This window comes from Chanos chanos, chromosome 5 (assembly GCF_902362185.1).
Source record: "Chanos chanos chromosome 5, fChaCha1.1, whole genome shotgun sequence".
Lineage (NCBI taxonomy): Eukaryota > Metazoa > Chordata > Actinopteri > Gonorynchiformes > Chanidae > Chanos > Chanos chanos.
Window position 1 is genome coordinate 30,974,258 of NC_044499.1, and position 16,319 is coordinate 30,990,576.

Sequence of the window (16,319 nt, forward strand, 5' to 3'; positions counted from 1 at the left end):
CATTCTGAAACTGTTCCTCAATTATTGTGGGCTTGCTGCTATATACCTAAATTGTGTGAAGATATTAATACCTTTGTAGGGAACAATATTTTACAAGCCTTTTGTCTCTTTCACACATATTATATTTGGTTATCATGATTATGAGGATGCAAAAGAAAAAACCTTTTTCTTTATGAATCTCATTTTAGGTCAATTTGATGTTTAGCAAATTAGCAAATAATGAACTTCATTGTGGGCAGCATGGTGGCGCAGTGGGTAGTGCTGTCGCCTCACAGCAAGAAGGTCTCGCAAGGGTCAAGGGTCCTTTCTGTGTGGAGTTTGCATGGTCTGCATGGGTTTCCTCCAGGAGCTCCAGTTTCGTCCCACAGTCCAAAGACATGCAGGTTAGGTGAATTGGAGACGCTAAAATTGCCCCTAGGTATGAATGTGAGTGTGTTTGTCTGCCCTGCAATGGACTGGCGACCTGTCCAGGGTCTTTCCCTGCCTTTTGCCCTATGAGCGCTGGGATAGGCTCCAGCACCCCCCGCGACCCTAATTAGGATAAGCGGCTTAGATAGTGTTTATGAGGAACATTCTGCTCTACATAGACAAAATGTATCTGTCTGAGAGCAAAAAGTAGTTAAAATAATCAAAGTCATATCAGCATACAAAGTTTTTGAGTAATTTACTGTCTTGGCTTACCCTGTCTTTCTTTCTTTCTTTCTTTTTTAATATGTAAATTTGTAGGGTTTTTTTATACTTTCTGAAATAGTCTTGTTAAAACCTTCATGCACAATGTGTCTTTGTGGACTGTTAAGACTGTAAAGGTGAAAAACATTGAATTCCAGGCAGCACACTGACAAATCCTGCCCTCATGATTGAGTGTCATTCAATCATAGCATCTCTCCTGCAACTCCTGCCTAAATTCAAGCTGCTTTTCTGTAAAATCTTTCTATTCCTCTGGAGGTAAGTGACCAAAATGAATAGACCCTTTTCACACTTCTGAGCAACAGAAAATCATCAAAGTAGGGAAAACTCAACAACAATGTCAGCAAAAACAAACTGTCATGGCAGTTTTGGCATTCCTCTTTGTTCTAGTTCAAAGAAAAAATGCCATATTTAGCTTTCCGTACATTTCCAAACAATCGCGATATCTGGAGGGAGTGGATATGTGTCATAAGAAGGGAATGAGGATCAATATTTTGTGTAAAAGAGGCAGAATGTTTGTGGGAAGCATTTCCAGCCCAAGGGTTACCAATAATCTGGCAAAACGGTGAAGCGTTTGAAGCACGAAGCCACACCATCTCACTTTCAGTGTAATGAATTCATATGACCAAAGTCTGTGTTTGCTAGGGTGAAGGCCTGTGTGGATTGGGACACAGAGAGAAATGCCAGGATATCAGATTTTACTCCAGCAGCATTGGATTGCTGTCATTTACGCTCACAGAACTTCACATATGGTGGGACCTATTCAGCTTGGTCTCAGACAAATTAGAGTTATTATGAGAGTAGATAGAATTTTAAAAAATCTCAGTTGTTAGGTTGACTGACATGGTTACTGTGAAACTAAGGGAGCTGGAGGCTCAAAGATTCAAAGATGTAAGCTGTCATCTCAGAGAGGGATTTGTGATCTTGATGCTCAGGTTCAGAGAATGATGCAATCACCCCTGACAACACACAGATTCTATGCAACAGATGAAGACTTCTGTTTCTAAATCCAGTTCCCACCAGAGCATGTTTCTAGAGTGTTCTGGGACTCTGTTCAACTTCCCGCACCCAATCACATCCACTGTAGAAAAGCTCAGAGAATGGGTTTGCTTAAAGACAAACCAACTCCTATCCCCCAGAGACAACTGACGCTAATTGACAAACTGTTTGTGTGCCTCCCCTGGGTTGCAGCTGGTCTTAAAGAAAAGATAACTGATGACCTGTTTAATGTTAGCATAGCCACTATCAGCAGGGTCACAATCACCTGGGCCAATTAATTCCATTTTGTGCTGGGCTCTAGCCCAATATGTGCCACTAGAGAGATGGTACAGGAAACAAATGCTTCTGAAGTTCAGGGATTACTGCCCAACCCTGCATGTTATCTTGGACCGCACTGAAGTGAGATGTGAGCGTCCCTTTTCACTTACAGTCAGAAACTTTTTCAGTATACAAATATACTGTCGCTTTTAAGTCATTGATTGGAGCTGATCCAAACAGCACCAAAGTTAAACCTCCCTGTGTTCTTACAGTGTGACCTATTAGTTTTTTTCACTAATATTCTTGACAAAGATATGCTGTAACAGTGGAGGAGCTAAAGAGGAGGGTCGCTCCTCCAGAGTGCTGTTCCCCAAGAACCACTGAGGCCCTTTTGTAAGCTTACCAAAATCAAAAGGTGGCCCTTGGCCCGGAGCTGCAGGGTGTGAGCTCACACCCTGGACCAGTCACTGACAAGAACATACACCCCTGTACAGCAAGTGTAACCTTGGTTAATATAAACTCAAACAAATAAAGGTTAAACAAATAATAAATATAATGTAAGCAAATTAAATAACATTAAATTAAATTAAGTTAAATTAATTGACGTTAGCGGTTACAGTAGTAGCTGCACTGTTAATTTTGCTGTTAATAAACCTTACTTTGTGTAAGCCTACTGTTCCTTTAAGAAGTGCAGCGGTAACAGCCAATCAGTGTAATTGAAGAAACAAATAGCGAACAGTAGATCGTTAGAGGCGAGTGAGGAGAGAAGGAAAATAAGAGGAAAGAAGCAAGTTTTGAGGAATGTAAAACTTTATGTCTCCCCATTTTTGAGGATTTTGTGTTCACCTTCTGTCTGTGTTGCTGGATTCTGTTTTTTCTTTGAGTTTTGAACAAGGATTTGGTGAGTTAAAACTATTTTCCAACGGGTCAATTAGTATGCTATTTCTTTGTTTTCCGTGTTGAATGTGTAACTGAAATTGCCAGTAACTAAGCTAATAAGTTTTATGTTGTGTGTGTGTGTGTGTGTGTGTGTGTGTGTGTGTGTGTGTGTGTGTGTGTGTGTGTGTAAAGCTTCATGCAACAGACGCCGTCAAGTTTAGCCTTGTTAGGAAAGTTAAGTGAACGGCGACGTCATTTTAGGGTGCAGTTCAGATTTTAACCTGTAATTAGGTGCTAGTCCTCCTTAAGTACTCCTTTTGTTACGAAATACATAGGACTAAAATATTTGTATGTATGTTGCACTGTTGTACAACAGGCCAGGTTTTTTTAGTTTTGAGTATCGTTTGGTGTTTCCTCATCCGAAGCTGGGGAATCAAGATGGGGAGCCACCCACAGGAGAAATCGCATAGGATAGGCGTCTGCTTCTGCAAGACCAACCTACACTCCAAGTGTAAGGACACTGATTCATACACCTGAGTCGCAGTAGGGTAGAACTAAACCTTCAGTGTTTTGCTGCAACACATAGTGGAACTCATTTAGACTCGACAGGACTGATTACACACCGAACTGTGAAATTTGAGCTTATTGATCACATATATATTTCTGTGGAATTTTGTCTTGATTCTGATTCTGCATTCAGTTGTATTGTATTTTCCAGTTATTCTGTGCCGAATTGGTAAATACAAATGGGTTGTGTTACTGTACATTCTTAACTTGTGTACTGGTTAAGTGAACTAACCAGAAGGTGGAACTCAGCTCTTAAATAGGCCTAAGATAATGAGAACTTAGAACTGAGTCAACTCAAGAAACGAGGAACTAAATAACATTTATAGGAACCTGAGTTTAAAATTATCTCTTGAACTCAAATAGGTTTAAATCAAACCAAAGTGAGAGAGAATAGAGAGAAATTCTTATTTTTTTCTGTAATTTGGGTTTTATTTTGGATGGTTTTAAGGGTTTTAAATGCACATTTCCTCTGTGTGTGTGTGAAAGGTGTGATTGAGTACCAACTTTACATGCGTATGTTTACTAGTAATTGTTTATATAAATAAGCCAGCAGTTCAAACTTATTCCTTGGTCTGTGGTCCGTTTTTCCTGAGTTCTAGTAATAAAGTGCTCCTCTGAATCTAGAGTGGTCCTAGCCATCTGTGAATTCCTACAGTGCTACACAAGCTCTCTGAGGGTGCTTTTCAGTTCTGTGCAGTTCAGCACTACACTTTTTGATTAGGAATGTTGGTTAACCAGTTTCAAAATTTACCATGATTTAAAAATTTTATGACTTCTAAATCATACAAATTTTAGAAGGCACAATATGTAACAGTGGTGTTCATTCAGCCTTGCTTTCAACATTGTCCTGTGAAAGCTCCTGTAAGTTAATCACGTGTTTGTGTACGGTTTGTCTAGCTGGCTTGTCCAGTAACGCATGCGGATGTTAGTAACAGAAAGAAGACCTGATACGACACTTCAGCTTTACATTCACAAAAAAGCACCTTACACTGGCAGTGTGGGAGCATTTAGGATCTAAAAATGACCAAGGGGTTGTAGAGGACAATGAATATCCAGTTTGCAAAACATGCCTGAAAAAGTGTCTGCCAAAGGGTATACAACACATGTAAAATACTTCAGCAAAAATCTAACCTAGCTAACTGTAATTAAGGCTGGTAGAGTTCCCAGAGGAGCAGTCCTCCATGCAAGTTTACGGTTACTTTGGTTTTCATTTGAGTTTATTTACAGGGATACAGCATATACTTCTAGAAATAAACATTCTTCCTATAATAGTAAAAACCAAAGGTTACAATTTTATTCATGACAAATGATGAATCCAACACATTCAAGTGATCACTGAAGTAGGCCTATCACTGAAACATCCGTCATCACTGAACATGCTCACGTCTCTGCACTGTAAATTCGACTGAAAGGACTTCGGGGGGGAAATCAACAGTCCTGATAAAAAAAAGGTCCTGCCATATTTTTTTGTCTGGTAAGTATAACACTTCTGGGAATTTTGACAGGCAGTCTCCTTGCAATGAGTACAAGTGACCTTCTAGCTCAAAGATGTCAGCACCTATTTTAAGCCAGAGTAGCTCTGCTTCGTCATATGACAGCAATGGTTCGTTTTGGTACTTGGGCTGGAACTTTTGACATGCCTCGTATGCTCCAGTCATTTATTCAAGGCTATGTGTCATGCCTAGCCAATACAACTTCCTAGCTTGGGCATCGGTACAATGGATGCTTTGATGGGCCACATGCATCTCTCCAGCATCAGGTGTCAGAATCGTTATCGCGCATAGTATCAGTCACTGTCTCAAGCACTCCATCTCTGTGTTGCTGATTGTGTGTCTTATCAGCCAATGGTTATGAAGTTTACTGTCAAGCTGTCGTTTTCTCACAGGCCAGCCTCGGACAGGGTAGCATCTTTCAGGCCTTGCAGCATGTCTGCACTCATAGAGTCTGTGGCTTGGATGGCTCATACAGAAAACACAGTATATACCCTGTGCTTGTGGAGCTGACCCTTCATTACTGCACAAGACAGGATGTCCATAATGAACATGTCCTTGCTGGATGTGTACTTGATTTGTAGGTCATAGCACTGCAGATACAGCGGAACCCTTTCAAGTCATGCAGGCACTTTGGAAAGAGACCTGGAGAATATGGCTTCCAAAGCCTTATGGTCACATTGGACTACAACAGTCTTTCCATAGATGTACTGGCAAAACTTAGGTTGCAAAAACAACAGCCTGCAACTCTTTTTCTCTGATTGAGCATAATCACAGTCTACATTGGATAGTGCTCTGGATCCACAGAATAGTGGACTTCCACTCTGCATCAAACAGGCCCCAAGGCCATCTTTTGATGCATCACCTGGATTGTGAATGGTTTGGTTTTCTCATAGAATTTAAGTACAGGCACTTGTGTGGAAGCTGTTTTCAATCTATGCAGGGCTGCCACAAGTTCATGGCTCCATTACCACACCAGCTTTTACCTCATTACACTTTTAAAAGAAAATGAGCACTTTTACTCTGTTATATTTCCTCAGACACCTTTTGTTACTTATTGAAATATTAAGTCAACAGAAAACAACAAATACACAAATGCGTGCAGTGCTTCATTCAATAAATTATTCAGCTAAATTATGCTCTCCCATAAACAAAATTAGTATCCTCATGGTTACAATGGTTATGATCAGCTCTCTATATGATTATTTTAGCTGATGTATTTGGCAAAGTTCTTCTGCCCATATTTCATTGAATTTATTAGAACTCCTAGTTATTCATGTAAGGTCACCAGAGTACTAATAATATGTTACTCCCAAGAGAGGCAAAGTGTGCGCTAAAGGATCCATGACGACGTCCCTGGGTGGGCTCGAACCACCAACCTTTCGGTTAACAGCTGAACGCGCTAGCCGATTGCGCCACAGAGACTTGAGGTTGCTATCTTCTGAGGCACTGGCACGTGGCTTGCCACCAGCTCTATCTTGTGTCTTTGGTTGAAACCCTGAATGTAACACCTAATAAGGTGAGGAAAAACGTGTACTGCTCGACAGTTGGCAAGTGCTGCGGACTTTGGAAGAAATTTGCAAGATCTACACTGTCAGCCAAAACTATTAAAGATGTCTGCTCCCTCTGGTTTGCTAAAAGATGGAATTCCCTGTTTTTAACTGTGGAAGGACTCCCAAGGATAACTAAAAACAAGGGAGAGGCAGCCATCAAAGCGACGTGAACAGACTTCCAAATGCAAAAGAACACATTGCATCTAGGTCTACATGTTTTGCTCTTGTCTAAACTGGGTGCAGTTTTGTCTGACTAGCCAATCTAGTCCATGGGGAACAGTAAGTTTTGCTGCGTAATGTATTTCTGTACAACAGATGTACTCAAGTACTGATCGAGTCTTTGAACAGTTGACTGAAATGGTTTTTAATTTTGGCTTGTTTTTGTCTCAGGTTAAATCCAGCTGAGCTCACCTCTCTCAGTGAATATGCTGCTGGGAAGAGCCCAGTGGCCGAGGTCATTAACATCCAAAAGGCTAGGACTCTAGCAGGCTCCTTCTGACCAACAACCAACCGACCTTAAGGTTCAAACAAATCAAGTTTTACCTAAGCATGCTGAAAGCCTCTGGTGAATGCCCTACATCTAGGATGGAGGGAAAGCTTTGACCCAATGTTTGAAGATGATGAGTTGGTTACAGCAGCCATAGTTAACCCAAAATTCAAGGCAAGGTGGACATCAGATGAAAGTATAATCAGAGATTTTGTAATTAATTAACATATAAAGCAAATTATTGTTGTTATTATTATTATTATTATTATTATTATTATTATTATTATTATTTGTGTCCATTCTGGTTTTAGAACCATTTATTAATACCACAGTCCTGACTTACGTGGCTCAGTCACATGAAAACTCTGTTCTGTTGCGTAGTTTGATATTGATGTGGGATTTGGCTGTAACTGTTGGTTAAAATGTGTATAATGTTTAATGTTTAAGAGATTTTTATAAGGAGATCATATTGGATTTGTGTTAGGATGCGATAAAATTGTAACTGCAGTATGACTTTTAGGTATGTTTTCTCCTTTTGTTTGTTTCAGAAATGGACTGCATAATGGAACAGACAGAGGAACCTGCACTGCACTTACATGATGGCATCTTTTTTTTCTCAGCAGTGAAATCATCTCAAGTCCCAGAAGGTTCTAAAACAGCTGGATGCACACTTGGCCTGTTTTACAGATCACATGGACTTACTGAAGACCTCTCCAGCAGTGTGTAAGCTCTCTGTGAAGCTACATGCCCCTCTGCCTGCCTCAGCAGTCTATATTGCAGGACCTGTCTCCACTGTGAGAAGAGTGAGGCTAGATTCTCATTTTTTTTTAAATCAGTTACCTCTTAAAATTAACAAAAAAAATATTCAGCTTAAGGACAGACAGACATAATAATGAAGGATCGAAAGGAGGGAAGGGGAGGGGGCAGGGGCAAAGAAGGAAGAGGAGAGAGAGATACAGAAAACATGGAATGAGACCTTAAAAAAGGAGAGAGAGAGAAGGAGGGGGAGGGAGGACGGTTAGTAAGGCAGAAAAAAGATGGAAATGAGAGAGAATGGTAGGAGCAGACATAGCTAGCTTCAAAATGGGGTTTGCTTACGCACGTATATTTCAAAAGCATATTTTATTTTTATTGTTAATGGCCTGTTTTTATTACAATAACAATAGTAATGTCTTGTTTAGCAGACTGGATTTTTTACATTACAGTTTGTAAAGAAAAGTAATTTTTTTATCATATATAAAACATGTAAAACAACCAGAAACCTTTTGTACATGCAATATCAGATACTTTAAAATTTCAACATAAGTAGTTTTCTCTTGGGTAACTTAAACTTTAGTTTGAGTAATTCTCTAGAGAGGCCTCTTTACTTTTACTCAAGTATGGCTGTTGACTAATTTATACAACACTGGGTTTCATTCCTTTAGGAGAGATTACATGTACTATATATTTGACTGTATCGACTTTGTAGTGTATTTTGCCTCAGCATGGTGAAGAGTGACTCATCAGAGTGCCGTAATGTTGTTGTTGACTGGCTTTGTTGAGATCCTGAGCATCCGGGGGGGCACACCCTCAGAGATCCATTCTTTAACTCTGTCATCACTGGGCTGTCAACCCATTTATTGGGCTCACTCACTGGTGCACTCATTTCAGTGTAATGTTACATGTTAGAATGGTTATAAATGACTATGTTATAATCAGTTATAGCCTTATCACAACTAGTGTCATAAAAGCAGTGAAAAAAACTGCTTGAGTTGATTTGCAGAGCATGGCTTAAGTCATTGTCTGAACAATGACAAGACAACAACTGTTTAATCAAAACTAAAGAATTTATTATAAAGTCAAGCATCAACCATTGAGCCAGCAGTATTCAAGTGTAATAAATGAAATATAAATAATGAATCTAGACATTGAGTCGCAATCTGAAAATTAGGTAAGACTACATGTATAAATGTGGATTAAAGAAGGAGGTGTGTATGTGTGTGTGGTAATAAAGGCTCGTACGGTTGTGAGTATGTGTGTGTGGTAATAAAGGCTCGTATGGTGGTGAGTACGTGTGTGTGATAATAAAGGCTCGTATGGTTGTGAGTATGTGTGTGATAATAAAGGCTCGTATGGTTGTGAGTATGTGTGTGTGATAATAAAGGCTCGTATGGTTGTGAGTATGTGTGTGATAATAAAGGCTCGTATGGTTGTGAGTATGTGTGTGTGATAATAAAGGCTCGTATGGGTGTGAGTATGTGTGATAATAAAGGCTCGTATGGTTGTGAGTATGTGTGTGTGATAATAAAGGCTTGTATGGTTGTGAGTATGCGTGTGTGTGATAATAAAGGCTCGTATGGTTGTGAGTATGTGTGTGTGAGAGAGGGTTTGTGAGAAAGCATGCACATACATTGGCTGTGTTGACGTACATGGGTAGAGGGTGTAGTGTTTCACATGTGGATGTGTAGAGGGTGTGTGCTTGCAGTGATATAAGATTTTGGTGCGAGGTAAAGAAGGGAGAGAGACAAAGGGCTGTAGACTAAGGAGGGATATATGAATTTCCTGCATGATCACTTTCAGTAAAAATGCTCTGTGCTTTTCCAGTATCAAACTGAGATTACAGTGATGTGGTATGTACAGCGCGGTCAGTACAGTGCAGAGAGAACCGCACACAAGCTTATGAATACAATTCAACAATGAACAATGAGTTGGCCTGTTGGACCACCCTAGTAATTGATGGTTCAGACAGAGTTTCCTGACCATTAAGCATGAAGTTATAGTTGGTCAGCACAAACGCAAAGGTGAATGTCTGCCCAGATGTTCAACCTTACTTGAGAACACTTTTGCTGGTGAGCCAATGCGTGTGTCCCATTGTTTCCCAGTTGAACAGAGCAGTATGCAGGTCCAGGCGGTGAAAACAATGCTCCGCTTCCTTTTCAGTCATCAGCTGCAGGTGGTCAGCGTCCTCTGAAAAATCAAACATGGTCCAAGAGTAATCCGTATATCCATTCCCACCGGCAGAATAAGTACGGAAACAATCACGTCCTTATTTCTAAACTGAGTTTCATAAAGGTTCTGGTTGATCAGTTTAAACAGCTAGCTAATACATTCACAGATCTAACGTACAGTAAACCTTGGCCAGAGGGTATCGTACAGTCCTTTGCTTTCTGTTGTTTGGCAGAAGTAAGGTATCTGTTCATGCTGGTGGCGGTGGTTAGGCATCTTTCGTTCCTAGGTTAGCGTCATAATTTATGGCCTTACTGTACCAAATATACGACAGGGCCAAGGTGTAAAACGGGGCGAGGCTTCATGTGATGTAAGCAAGGTGGACTGTCCAATTCATGTGGGGCCCTCATTCCCTGAGCCAGCACCCACTCCAAAGCCTTGGATGCTTCCCACATATGGAGCAGCCCCTTCCACTGTTCCCATTGCCCCGTCACCTTTGGCACATATGTGTATATAACTCTGTTTTGTAAAATAAAAAGTGCTCCTTCCAGGGCTAAATGGTTACCTGGTTAGTGTCTCCTTTTCACCCCTGACACACTGTATAGCTCCAGATTAGATAATGCCATCACAATGACATTCTAATCTTATGCTGTTAAGATTAGAATGTCATTTTACCTTGAATGCCATTGCTTTAATTTTTGTTCTAAATGTTTGTGTGTTTTGACTGAAAAAATTGTCCAGATTAGAAATAAAGCACAATAATAGCATTTGACAGTGTTTCTCCCTGGGGAGACATGTTTTAGGAAAAGTATCAAGTACCAAAATTTGTAACTTATTGTGACTGAAATGAAAATTGTGGTATTGTGTCAACACTACTTAAGTGTCAACTTGATCTTGCAGTGTGGTTTGCAGCCCATCCATAATTGACAGTGGTTTCTTCCAGTATCTATGTATCACTGGAATGGGAGTAGGGTCTGTGAGAATGTGGCGTTCATTTAGGAACGCATCTAAGTCACTGAACACTGTTGGGTGCTGCTCCACAAGTCCTTCACTGGTTTCTGGAGAAAACAGATTCAACATCTCTACACATCTCACCAGCCATCGCTCTCTGCAGGCCTCCAGGCCCATGATTGACATGGATGGCTGAGTCGGAGATGAAGAACTGATGCACTGCTTGTTTTTATGAACTGGAAGTTTTACATATCAGTGTCACAGTTCCTTCAGGGTTGAGTTTATTGCTTGTTTATTTTCCAGCAGTATGGAGTAAGTAGGCTACTGGTGTACAGGCCCAGGGCTCTTGTACAGCACTGACAGAACTGGCAGCACATTGACTCCTGCTCCAGAGTCCTGTTTGAATTTGACGAGGTTCACAATCATATACCAGGCTTTGGTATATGATTGTGAAGACCTTGTTGGGTCACATGTACAAGGCATGTACTCCTGCATTACATTACATTTACTAGTATGCTTGCGTATACTGGGAAAAACTGCCCTCCCCTATAAGGCTATACGCCCATGCTTGAGTCAGCCCGCTAAAGGAAGAAACAAATTGCCTTAGCAGTGATGTATCTGCCGTGAACTGTCAACAAGCGAGAGAAAATTTAACAAACTGTGCGAGCAAATCAGTGCATGGAGGTGAACTGCATCACTTCATTCACTTCGAACAGGGGATGTCAATAGTTTTTTGTCAGCTGCACCCCTTCAACCCAAATTGCTTTCCTCAAGTAACCCCCTTAAGATTTAACTAAAAATCAAACCTTTCAGTAAATGTGAAATTGCTATTTCGTGAATTCCGGTAGTATCGTCATGAACCCCTAGGATTCGCACACCCCAGTTGGGAACCCCTGACATAGACAAGTCATTCAAAAAGAACTGAATGTCACAACCTCAGTAACTGCACCTGAGTACGCAGCCACAGACCAGGACCTGCACAACACTGTTCAAAATCAATAGGAAAATAATAAAAACTATGTTGGTTTGTTAATTGTTATATCCAGTCTTAGTTGTAGACATAGTTTCTAAGATCAGGAACACGTTGTTGTCATTACAGCACGGGCACAATGTAATTGTAGTTATCTTGTCGAAACATTTCCTAATTTTTGTGAGCGCTCACTGTTCTGATGGTATGGTTACAGATTGTCTCAGAGTGTCTTCAACATTCAGATTTGCCTGCTGAAAACATCAAAATCATCAACATGGCCAACAATCACTTCCATGCATATCAGTACACAAACTAGGTCTCCCTTTACATGCTTAATGTCCTTTCTGCTTAATTACTGTGTAAGACTTTGTGGAGTAAAAATTTTTAACGGTCACGTTGATGCTTAATGAGCCATTAGTGTCATTACAGTTTATTGGTGAGAGACTCAACACAGAGAACATGTTTGGACTGTAAAGAGCCGTAAGTGGCTCCAGTCAGTCCTTTTGTTCATCTGCGCAAAGTATGTCAACGCTTCGTGTAGATCTGCATATTTTTTGGTCTGCATGGATTTTTTTTTTGGTGTGTCTGTTTCCAAGTAGTTTAGACTTGTTTAAGCAACTGTGTTGCAAAATAAATGGTAGGTTGCTATTTCCATTCTTCAAAACAGAGAGATATGAATAACGATGACTTGATAAACTATAACTTAGATATTTTTCCCATGCTTAGTTGAGCAGTCATTGCAAACTTTAAGAAAAGGCGGCTTTAGCCCTCATGTTTATTTTAGCTGCCTTGACTAGCAAAAGAGTAAAAGACAAAGAAGGAAAAGGAAGGGGCAATGTTCCAAGTAAACAGAAGAGTGAGACACTGTTGATGGAATATAGGAGGAAAAGAGAGCGAAAAAGTAAGAAGACAAGAACGGTAAACATTGTGAGTTTTCCAGACACAGATTAAGCCTTGTCCAGGGATTTCAGAATATCTTCGAGAATACCCATTGAAAGTGAAATTTAGTCCACAGCTAGGTTTAATCTAAACAATGTGTGTTTCTTAAAAACTAACTTCAGCTAGATGTCCCTATGTGGGGGTGGGGGGGTGGGGGATATCAATGAAGTTGTGGAGGCTATTTCTCATCCCTCAGGAGACAAAAGAGTGAGAGAGGGCATTGGAGACGTTTTCCTCTGCTCTCAGCATATCGTAACCATGTGACCTGATGAAAATCTGCTTGGAGCACCAGGCCTCCGATGAGATTTAAAGATTACCTCAAATATCGATGACTCTCACTGCACTGCTAAGGGAAAACACACACACGCACACACACACACATACACACAGACACACATAGATACACACACACACTGCATCTCTGAATGACCTTTGCCTTAGAGTTTCATTGTACTGGTCCAGCTGGGTCAAAGCTGGCTGTCTGTGGCATCTATATTTGAAGCTTATATATAACCTCAGCTAGCATCAAGCACACGCAAGAAGCAAGCAGAGACGGGAACCTCTGTAAAAACACCGCGTTTGCATCCGCACCGGTGACAAGCCTGGTGAGCTCATTTATCAAATCCTTTTGAGAGAGGCACAAGTACGGAGTCAGTCCTCTGGGGTAACTGCTCAAGCATCTACCCCCACAGGATGGCCAGAGGTGGCTAATTAGCTGGTTGAGAGATTTATAGAGAGAGAGAGGCTCTCTTCAGATCACTTCCCTTGCAAGAAGATGCAAGGCACTTTAGAAACTTAAAGAATAATCAAGTTTTCCTTCATGAAGAGGATGTGAGGCTTACAACAAGAGCACAATAAAAACTCAAAGCGGGTCATAGTGTGTGTAATGCAAATTGGAAACACTGAGGCAAAATATGGTTTTCTTGAATATTCTAAAAATAGCATCTGAAGCTGCAGGCTTTATAGGAAAAAAAAGTTTGGTACATTTCAGACTTTTGGGGGGAAGAAATGTTTTAATTATCCTGAGAATTTTGCTTTTAAAGTTTGGCAAAAAGCAACTGTGTGTATCAGCGTCCGAGGAATTGTTTGTAGTCGAATAGCCTGCAGCTGCATGCAGTATGTAATGTGATCAGGAAAATGACTTGAAGCTTGACTGGCTTCAAATAAGTAAATTGCTTTCCTACTTCTGACCCAAAGGCTGTAGCATGCAAATGAAGCTGAAACGTAGAGCAGATAGTCTCTCTATGTAAGTAATGGATTAAAGGCTTCGGGGCTAAATTTCTTTAGTACTGGAGGAATAAACACTCAGCCTGTTCCGTCATTCCAGCTATGAAAAATATTTCTTGGTATTTATATTATTGACGTAATGCGTCATGGGTTAGTTAGTTCAGAACTATGACCAGTAGGTGATTTGTAGGGGGATGAGAGGGGGGATGCCATCCCCCGTTAGAAGAATGACCGAAGTGCATCGCCCTTGTTGACCTGCCATCCCTTTGCATACTCTATAGAGTAGTGTCAGTGACCACTGGGCTATCCCCCCTGTTAAAAAATAACAAATCACCTACTGATTATGACTATATATGAATATTCATACATGTTCACTGTAAACATGCATTTTGTTGTGAATTAGAAAGTCTTGTCAACTTGTTACACTGAGTGACTATGTTTGTGTATTTATTTTGAAGTATTGACAGCTACCTGTGTGTGATGTTTTTCTTTTTCGTGTGTGTGTATGTGGGGGTGGGGTTGTGTCTGTATTAACAAGGGCCCTCGTGGGAGACAGGCTGTAGCTGATTAGGTCCTCAGCACAGTCCTTAAATGGCTGGAGGCAAACACACTTAGCATAGATTCAGCCCCAATCAATGCCAAAAGGCCGCAGGACCATGCTCCACTGTCCTTAGCATAGGCCTGTTCAATCTCTTATGTTGATTAGACTGGAGAGAAGAGAAATCACACCACCAACAAGATGTACTGGTCTGTGTGTGTGTGTCAGACAGAGAGTGCACTGCGGGACAAATCAGCGTGACTTGTTGCCACAAACACAGTCCCTTCTCCCCCTGAATGCCAAGTGTGTGGGGGAATGTGAGTGTTTGTGTGTGTGTGGGGGGGGGAAGTGTGAGTGTGTGTGTGTGTGTGCTATCCCATTGCACTAATTCTGGATTATGGGAAAACTTTGCTGAAAGAGCTGTCACAGCTTCTTAATGAACAAACACACACACACACACACACACACACATACAAACATATCTTTGCCATTCCTCAAGCCTGCAAATTCAGTCACAGGCTGACAGTCTCATAGAATTAACCAAATTAAAATTTTCAGTGCTTGTCTGTCTATTTTAAACTTCTTGTGCTATCTGCTTCTGCACATCATCTGAAAAGCTCTTTAAGTCTGTATGCTTGCTGCTCTAGTCAACTGAGTCCCGTACCGTAAACATTAGTTTTCACTACAGTAATTTCACTGTGTGCAGAGAACCCTTCAAATCTGACTGTTATGAAAAGCGTTAATAAGCCCTTAAGCCTTTTAATATTGATAACATTTCAGATTTGGGGGTGGTGCTCACAGCATTTACTACCAAAGAAAGACATAAAAAAATGCTCTCTAATTCCACTCTTTTCTTTTTCTGTATGATAGGCAGCGCTCAGTGACTCTATCTACATTACACATGAACACTGTAGAGCTTTCATACCCAGGGTAAAGCCTCCCCAACCACAGCCTGCAGATCTCAGACAGAACCTTTCACCTCCTACTCCACACCTTTCATCTCCGTCTGTTAATAAACCAAGGAAACACTAAATGTATTCAAAACGACTTGAGTGCAAAGTTCTTTGCGAACTTATGACATGTTTAAGTCAAAAAACCACTAGCTTCACAGATTGTTTCGCACTGTAACATGAACAGTTCATTTACTTTCTCCATTCTCTAAGGATTAAAAGGAGAATTAAGACTCACCGTTTGACCTTTTCATCCATTTCAGATGTCTGACAGAATTCACGGAGATGGTCTGATGAAAATGACCCCTGGGGTGTCCATGAAATTGCTCTTTTATGAAACAGATATTTTGTGTCACACTGCAGGACAAGATTTTGATTACAAATTATAAACTGTGATCATTCCTTATAAATTCAGTGATATCAATGAGCATTGCTAAGGAAAGTAGAAACCTGCAAAATAATGCTAAAGTCCTTTTAATGCAGTTTTCAGGCATAATTATCTATTTATTTAAATGATGTTTATATGTCCTGACTCATGCCTGGTACAGTCACACCATGAGACATTTTGCATGTTTAAGGTTAACAAAAAAAAGCACATTTTTCATGAAAATGAAGTTACCACAAAACTCATGAATGCCAATTGAATGTGTGCAACTGAAAATAAATTTCAGTATGTATTTTCATTTGATTTCTGTAAAATGAAGCATTATGTCAACCACTCATATATAATGCATGACTCACCGGGCCTGCTTCACCAAACAGCAGGGCTGATTGAGACACACACACACACACACACACACACACACAGACTCAGTATACCTGAGGATTAACTTTAAACCTGAGGATTAAAAATGAGATGTTCCTGTAGTCCTTACAGAGTCTCCTTTGAAAGCATATAG

At 40.5% G+C, this 16,319-nt stretch overlaps 1 non-coding gene across 1 annotated transcript; it reads right to left on the bottom strand.

The window, feature by feature from the left end:
• Positions 1–6,231: 6,231 nt before the first annotated feature.
• trnan-guu (transfer RNA asparagine (anticodon GUU)) lies at positions 6,232–6,305 on the bottom strand. The gene has a single exon. It is a non-coding gene; the product is annotated as a tRNA-Asn (tRNA).
• Positions 6,306–16,319: the final 10,014 nt, after the last annotated feature.